Source organism: Trichomycterus rosablanca, chromosome 10, assembly GCF_030014385.1.
Source record: "Trichomycterus rosablanca isolate fTriRos1 chromosome 10, fTriRos1.hap1, whole genome shotgun sequence".
Lineage (NCBI taxonomy): Eukaryota > Metazoa > Chordata > Actinopteri > Siluriformes > Trichomycteridae > Trichomycterus > Trichomycterus rosablanca.
Genome location: NC_085997.1, coordinates 2,576,187 through 2,584,996, shown reverse-complemented (window position 1 = coordinate 2,584,996; position 8,810 = coordinate 2,576,187).

Below are 8,810 nucleotides of genomic sequence, written 5' to 3'. Positions count from 1 at the left end.
TTACCAACTTTTGGGGAATTGGGTGTGTAAATTCACCCTACAACTTCTAAATGACGCCACACATGAGATCCATTTAGTCAAATACAAAATGTACTTAGGATAAACCACTCTGAGCCAAACAGCTTCCGGATCTTCTGCGCTTCAGATTTCTGTGATTGAATCATTCAGCGTGATTGCCGCTCCTCACATCACAGTGTTTTGTATCTCAGCCTTGACTTGGCATCACGCTGGGAGAATCCGCCAGAGAAATTAACACTGATGAGACATGATGGCATGGAAATTGGTGCTGATTGGCCTAAAATGTTCATTTGCATCGCATTGAAATGTAGCACGGAAGCTAAAGATGCTTTGTGTGCCCAGACTCTTTAACCAGAGTGCAGCATTTAGATCAACATTCGATACATTCGAGTCTCTTTTCTGAACGGCTGAATGTAATTCTGATGAGGCTCTACAGTCGCAGATGTTTAGAGGAACTTTTTCATCACACATCCTCCCGGGGGATCGGGAATAAACACATTTCTCTGCACAGAGATGACAGTAACAAATATATTCTGGGTAACTCGTTCCCCAATGAGTCATTAGGATTTAAGCTTGTCAGTTTGATTGCGGCAGGACTGAGCAGACAGAACGAGGCCTGCAGTTTCTCTATAAACACCAGACGTGGTGATGGTGGTGGTGGGGGGCATCTGGCAGATGCATGCCCTCAAACAAGAGCTGGTTGTGTCATCAGCTGGCAAAAAAGCCACATCACAGAATTACCCGGTACATGACCTGCTCATATAATATAGCTGAACACTCTTATTTACAAAAACATGCCTCTAATGAAGCCAGAATACTGGGTACAAGTGTGAACATTCACTTATTCATTCGGAACCATGTTATTTTCGGTAATTTGGCATATTCACGTGTTTATGCTGCAGTATCCAAACATGGTGCAGGGAGAATGCAGACAACCCAGGGTCAGCTGGCCTTTTCTTGGCTGCTTTATTGAAATGCACTAGCCGTTCACGGGCAGTTTAGCATACATTTATTTAGCTGAAGTGGATCTGGCACTACCTGGAAACACAGACACTCATTTGTCTCCTAATCTCTCCTCTCCTCTACCTCTCCGAACCACACTGTACCCTAAAACTGCCTCGTTTCTTTAATAAACGTGAACTTTATTTCACAATTATACCAATGCACATGGGGAATTAAGGATCTTGGGTTGATTCCATACCTCCAGTCACTGTCTGTACGGAGTTTGACACACTCTCTCCATCTCTCCATGTGTTTCTTCTGGCTAGAAACATGCAGAAGATGGATTGGATGCTCAAAATGTCCCCAGGGTGTGAGTAAGTAAGTAAGTAAGTGTGTGTTGCCCTGATAACTCACAAGCTGAAGATCTAAGCTCTCCAAATGTATTTCGGTCAGGTATTTTATATGCAGAGAATTTGCACATTTGCTTTAGATTTCAGAAGTTAGAGATAGCTACTAGACATTTGTGTCTATGTTTAGGGTGGGCGGGTGTGGAGGTTACACGTCATCAACTTGAATAACTGTAGACGGGTATAAAGAAGCGACTCTATTATGTACAGGGTCAAAATAGAGCTTTGGTAGCACAATCTTTTCAATTAAAAAAGCGACGTGATTATGGACGTGCCAGCTTACAATGTATTCGGAAGGTATTCCTCCCCCTTGGCTTTTTGCAGACTTGATTGTGTTGCGGATTTGAATTTGAATGGATATCACTTCCATTTTTACCATCATTCTACACTTCATCACCCACAATGACGAAGTTAAAAAACATTGAAAAACCTTTAAGGCAAAAATATTAACCCTTTAATACTTTGTAGATGACCATTTGGCAGCAATTATATCAGCTAGTCTTCTTGGATATGTCTCTACAAGCTTTTAATAGTTTGTGGGATGGGTGGCAGTGATCATTCACAGTGGGGAAGCACAGATGATGTGTCAACAATCATCTTGCAACTCCCAAAAATAGGTGGTGGTGGTGTGGTGGGAGGAAGTCTACTTCCAAAACCAAGTCACTTCTGAGCTCTGTTGAGCTGGTGTTGGGTTCTCCATAATGTGAACAGCGAGGAACCCAGAGGTCATCACTCTGTCCACTGTAGAGCCATCAAAGCTGAGAGGAAAGTGAGGAGATTTTATATACTCAATACATGAGTGAGAGTACAGAGTTGGTGCTTCTAATAAGCTGGTAGGAACGTATGAGGTGGGCACAGTTCAGTGTTCAGAGTTTATGTGTTTTCAGTTCTAAACAGGAGCGACATGAAAGCTGAAATGTGGAACGTTTCGGAAATTCAGAAGGCGGCGGGGACAAACATCTTGGTCTCTTCTAAAGTCTCTTCAAAAGTGACGCCGTTCAGCTTGTTAGACGTCTGCACAGCATCTAGGCTGGTTGTGTTTCCATGGAAACAGAACAGGTAATTGCCCACACACACACACACGCACACACGCACACACACACATACGCGTTTATGTGAAAAATGGGGACGTAAGAGAAACCGCAGTCATATCAGGACCTGCCTTTCTAAAGGTCCTGGAAACAAAATAAGACTATTTTTTGGATTTATTTAGCTCACATATCATCTCTGTCTGTTGATTTTTTAATTTTTTTACTTTTTTAAAAATTTTATATTTTTCAGGTTTATGTTAAATTTTAGGACTTAATTTCTGGTTTATGTTCATTTTTAGGACATAAAAGCACACACACTTTAAAGTCAGTTACTACTAACATATTTGGGACATAAAGAAAACTCAGGACCACATCGACAACAATTAATAGAGTACGATTAAGACACAGCTTGTTCTTATTATAAAAAACAAAACAACTAAATACTTATGATTTAAAACAGAGTTTTTAATATAGTGCCTTTTATAAACATGTAAAAGACATTACCATTCAGCATGACGAGAGTAACAGACATATTGACTGCTTTTAACAAAGCTGCTTATCATTTAGACTATCAACATTGTAGTATGCATAGATTTATAAAACAGAATTATCTAAACACGATATAAAAGTGCAAACAAAATGTCAACAGATGTGCTAATATATAGTGAAGAAAATAATTATTTGATACACTGCCGATTTTGCAGTTTTCCCACCTACAAAGACTGGAGAGGCCTGTAATTTTTATCATTGGTACACTTCAACTGTGAGAGACAGAATCTAAAAAAAAAATCCAGATAATCACATTGTATGATTTTTAAATAATTAATTTGCATTTTATTGTATGAAATAAGTAATTGATCACCTACCAACCAGCAAGAATTCTGGCTCTCACAGACCTGTTAGTTTTTCTTTAAGAAGCTCCTCCTATTCTGCACTCATTACCTGTATTTATTGCACCTGTTTGAACTCGTTACCTGTATAAAAGACACCTGTCCACACACTCAATCAATCACACTCCAACCTCCTTACTATGGCCAAGACCAAAGAGCTGTCTAAGGACACCAGGGACAAAATTGTAGACCTGCACAAGGCTGGGATGGGCTACAGGACAATAGCAAGCAGCTTGGTGAGAAGGCAACAACTGTTGGTGCAATTATTAGAAAATGGAAGAAACACAAGATGACTGTCAATCTTCCTCGGTCTGCTGCTCCATGCAAGATCTCACCTCGTGGGGTAAGGATGATCCTGAGAAAGGTCAGTAATCAGCCCAGAACCACAAGGGAGGACCTGGTCAATGACCTGAAGAGAGCTGGGACCACAGTCTCAAAGATTACCGTTAGTAACACACTACGCCACCATGGATTAAAATCCTGCAAGGCACGCAAGGTCCCCCTGCTCACGCCAGCACATGTCCAGGCCCGTTTAAAGTTCGCCAATGACCATCTGGATGATCCAGAGGAGGCATGGGAGAAGGTCATGTGGTCAGATGAGACTAAAATAGAGCTTTTTGGTATCAACTCCACTCTCTGTGTTTGGAGGAAGAAGGAGGATGAGTACAACCCGTCCCAACCGTGAAGCATGGGGGTGGAAACATCATAATTTGGGAGTACTTTTCTGCAAAGGGGACAGGACGACTGCACCGTATTGAAGGGAGGATGGATTGGGGTCGTGGAAAGCGAGATTTTGGCCAACAACCTCCTTCCTTCAGTAAGAGCATTGAAGATGGGTCGTGGCTGGGTCTTCCAGCATGACAATGCCCCGCAACTAAGGAGTGGCACCGTTAGAAGCATTTCAAGGTCCTTGAGTGGCCTAGCCAGTGTCCAGACCTGAACCCAATAGAAAATCTTTGGGGGCAGCTTAAACTTAATGTTGCCCAGTGACAGCCCCGAAACCTGAAAGATCTGGAGAAGATCTGTATGGAGGAGTGGGCCAAAATCCCTGCTGTAGTGTGTGCAAACTTGGTCAAGAACTACAGGAAATGTCTGACCTCTGTAAAGGTTTCTGTACCAAATATTAACTTCTGTTTTTCCATTGTATCAAATACTTATTTCATGCAATAAAATGCAAATTCATTATTTAAAAATCATACAATGTGATTTTCTGGATATTTTTTTTTTAGATTCTGTCTCTCACAGTTGAAGTGTCTCTACGATAAAAATTACAGACCTCTCCATTCTTTGTAGGTGGGAAAAGTTGCAAAATCAGCAGTGTATCAAATACTTATTTTCCTCACTGTATAAAACAGAAACATATCTGAACACGACATAAAAGTGCAAATAAAACATCAACAGATGTGCTGTACTGTGCCAAAGTCATGGGCATTTTATGTTTTTCATTTAATATTCTGTTTTTTTATTTGTTTTATTGGTCACTGCCCTTTGTAGTTCCACTATTACAGACTGTTGTCCATCTGTTTCTCTCTTTCTTAATCCCCTTTACTCTGTTCTGTAACTTTCAGTACCACCACAGAGCAGGTGTTATTTAGGTGGTGGATGATTCTCAGCACTGCAGTGACACTGAACATGGTGGTGGTGTGTTAGTGTGTGTAGTGCTGGTATGATGGGAACAGACACAGCAGCGCTGCTAGAGTTTTTAAACACCTCAGTATCACTGCTGGACTGAAAATAGTTCACCAACTAAAATGCTGTAGGCCGCGTAAAAAAACTCCAGCAGCTCTGCTGTGTCTGATCCACTCGTAGCAACACTACACACACTAACACACCACCACCATGTCAGTGACACTGCAGTGCTAAGAATGATCCACCACCTAAATAATACCTGCTCTGTCCTCGTAATTGTAATAGGAAATTGTAAAGCTGCTTTGAGACAATGCTTCATTGTAAATAAATTTTACTTTGGTCTTGTGGTGGTCCTGACCATTAGAAAACAGAGTAAAAGGGACTAACATGGAAACAGATGGACTACAGCCTGTAATTGTGGTACTACAATTACTGCAGTGACCACTAAAATGTAATTAAAGTCTTTTACACAGTACTTTAGAAACAGAGCTTTCTTTTAAGAGTGGTAATTCTGTTTTTGATATAGTATTTAACAGCTGTCCAGTCTCGATTTCTGAGTGCATGTGGTTCAGCAATGATGCATGAGACACGGTCTCTCTTTATGGGGACCCGACAACTCTGAATAAATGTCAGAAGATGTTTCTCAACAGCATTTACTTCTTCATTGCTCCACTTTTTCCTGTCCTTCAGGATACCTGATAAAGGAAATGTGTGCTTTGTTAATATCATATTAATATGGACTTAATTTGCAGTGCCTATAAAAAACTTTATACCCTATTCAAATTATTTTCTTTTCTCACATCATACCATGACAATAAAAATGTCTTACTTTTTTAACTGTATTTACACATTATAACACAAACTATTAACCTTGCATGAATAAGTAATCAGTCCATTAGAGTAACCATTTTTAAGTTGCTCAGGTACAACCAATCACCTTTCAGATCTTATCCTTCAGTGACCTGGTACTGACCTAAATCTAATGAGGAAAAAAAAAAATCGGTTGATGGATTTGAAGAGAGCAGTTTATTGTAGGTCCCCACGAAATTTGACTAACTCAAACAATTTTGCAAAGTTTGTTTGTTTATTATGATTTAAATGTCATGCTCAGTGATAGCTCAGTGGTTAAGGTACTGGACTAGTAAACAGAAGGTTGCCGGTTCAAGCCCCACCACCACCAAGTTGCCACTGTTGGGTCCCTGAGCAAGGCCCTTAACCCTCAATTGCTTATCGTGTTCAGCTCATTGTGTAAGTCGCTTTGGATAAAATTATAAAAAGGAGGGCGAAAAGGCAAAGATACTTCAAAAACAACTGAAGTTGGAGATTAAGGAGGGGAAACAGAGAGTAGAACAACAGTTACAACAGGAAGGAGTGCGTCAGGTCTGGAATGGCATGAGAAAGATCACTGGTTTGAAACAGAAGGAAGGAGGGCTGCTTGATGGTGACCAGGACACAGCTGAGGACCTGAATTTGTTCTTCAACAGATTTGAACAATCTACCTCACAATGCCTTCTACCTGTTGCACACAATGCCACCTTGTCATCAGTAACCACACCCTTAACACTTAAACCATATCAAGTGAAAACTGGATCGACTTAAGCAGGGAAAAGCAGCTGGACCTGACGGAATCTGCCCCAGGCTGTTGAGGATTTGTTCCAGTCAGCTTTGTGGCATTTTCACACACCTTTTCAACCTGAGCTTGCGTCTACAGAGGATCCCCACTCTGTGGAAAACTTCCTGCTTGGTTCCCGTTCCCAAAAAGAGACACCCAACAAATCCCAACGACTACAGGCCTGTCGCCCTTACTTCACATGTTATGAAGTCGCTAGAGAGACTAGTCCTTGCTCACATCAGACCCAGAGTGAAGGAACACATGGATCCTCTACAGTTCGCCTACCAACAAAACATCGGCGTGGATGATGCTCTCATCTATACGTTACAGAGGGCTCATGCTCATCTGGACAGTGTGGACACTACTGTGAGGATTATGTTTTTCGATTTTTCATGTGCCTTCAATACTATACAGTCCCTGACAGAAGTTCTGTCGCTTAACCCTGTTGTGGAAACAAAAGCTTATAACCTGACTTTAAATTCATCCATTGGTTTTAGAAATGACTCATATGAAAGCTGAAACCCTCCCAAATGAGGTTTAATTTACGAAAATAAATTTGCTTCACTGCAGAAATATTGATCATTTAATGAACACAGAAAGGTCAGATTTTGGCCAGACAAAAGTTTTGTCGCCTTGTCATATAATGCACCCAATCCTAGTTTACAGCCTCACCTGTGCTCACTAATTGATCGGTTAATTAGTGGGTGTGTATAAAAAGAACCCCAGCACCCCAGACCTTCACTTGAACTGCAACTTCACCTCTGACAACATGCCAAAAATCCACCCTGCGACCAAAGCCTTGATTATCAAGAGGCTGAAGACCAGATCCACTGCAGAGGTGGCTGGCACCTTTAATGTGTCTCAGCGTCAAGTACAAAGAATTAAAAAAAGATTTGAAGAGACTGGAGATGTTTTTGACAAGCCCAGGTCCGGCAGACCCCGCAAGACGACTGCTAAGGAGGAACGTTTGTTGGTTAGAAAATCCAAAGCCAGCCCCTCTTCCACTGCAGCAGAGCTCCACCAGGCCTGGTCACCTCAAGTCCCTGTGCCAACTAGAACAGTTTGTAGGATTCTGTCTCGAAATGGCCTCCATGGTCGAATCAGTGCCCAGAAGCCAGCACTAAACAAAAGGCAATTAAAAAACCGTGTGGCATTTGCCAAGGCCCACAGCCTGCTAAACGGATGGACGCTGGAAAAGTGGCAGAAGGTGGATTTCTCAGATGAATCTTCAGTTGAATTACACCACAGCCGCCACAAATACTGCAGGAGACCTACTGGAGCCCGTATGGATCCAAGATTCACCCAGAAAACTGTTAAGTTTGGTGGTGGAAAGATCATGGTCTGGGGTTACATTCAGTATGGGGGTGTGCGAAACATTTGCAAGGTGGAAGGCAATATCAATAGCCTAAAACATCAAGAAGTATTAGCTACCTCTTACATTCACAATCATAAAAGGGGTCAAATTTTGCAGCAGGATGGTGCTCCATCTCATACATCCATCTCTACATCAAAGTTCCTCAAGGCGAAGAAGATCAAGGTGCTCCAGGACTGGCCAGCCCAGTCACCAGACATGAACATCATTGAGCATGTTTGGGGTAGGATGAAAGAGGAAGCTTGGAAGACAAAACCAAAGAATCTTGATGAACTCTGGGAGGCATGTAAGACTGCATTCTTTGCTATTCCTGATGACTTCATCAATAAATTGTATGAATCATTGTCGAACCGCATGGATGCAGTCCTTAAAGCTCATGGAAGTCACACAAAATATTAAATATGGCTCTAATAGCACCACAACTTCATTCACCAATGTTATGAAACATATCTTTGTATTTGAAGTAAATTATTTGTTTGATTTTCACATTACTTTTTGTGGGCGACAAAACTTTTGTCTGGCCAAAATCTGACCTTTCTGTGTTCATTAAATGATCAATATTTCTGCAGTGAAGCAAATTTATTTTGGTAAATTAAACCTCATTTGGGAGGGTTTCAGCTTTCATATGAGTCATTTCTAAAACCAATGGATGAATTTAAAGTCAGGTTATAAGCTTTAGTTTCCACAACAGGGATAAGCGACAGAACTTCTGTCAGGGACTGTACAACCTGCACGGCTAGGTGAAAAGATGCTGAAGATGAATGTGGAACCAGCTCTAGTCTCCTTGGTTTTGGACTATCTATCTTCTAGACCACAGTTTGTGCGACTTAAAAACTGTGTCTCTGTAAAAACCTTGAGCAGTATGGGGGCCCCACAAGGAACAGTCCTGTCGCCTTTCCTGTTTACGCT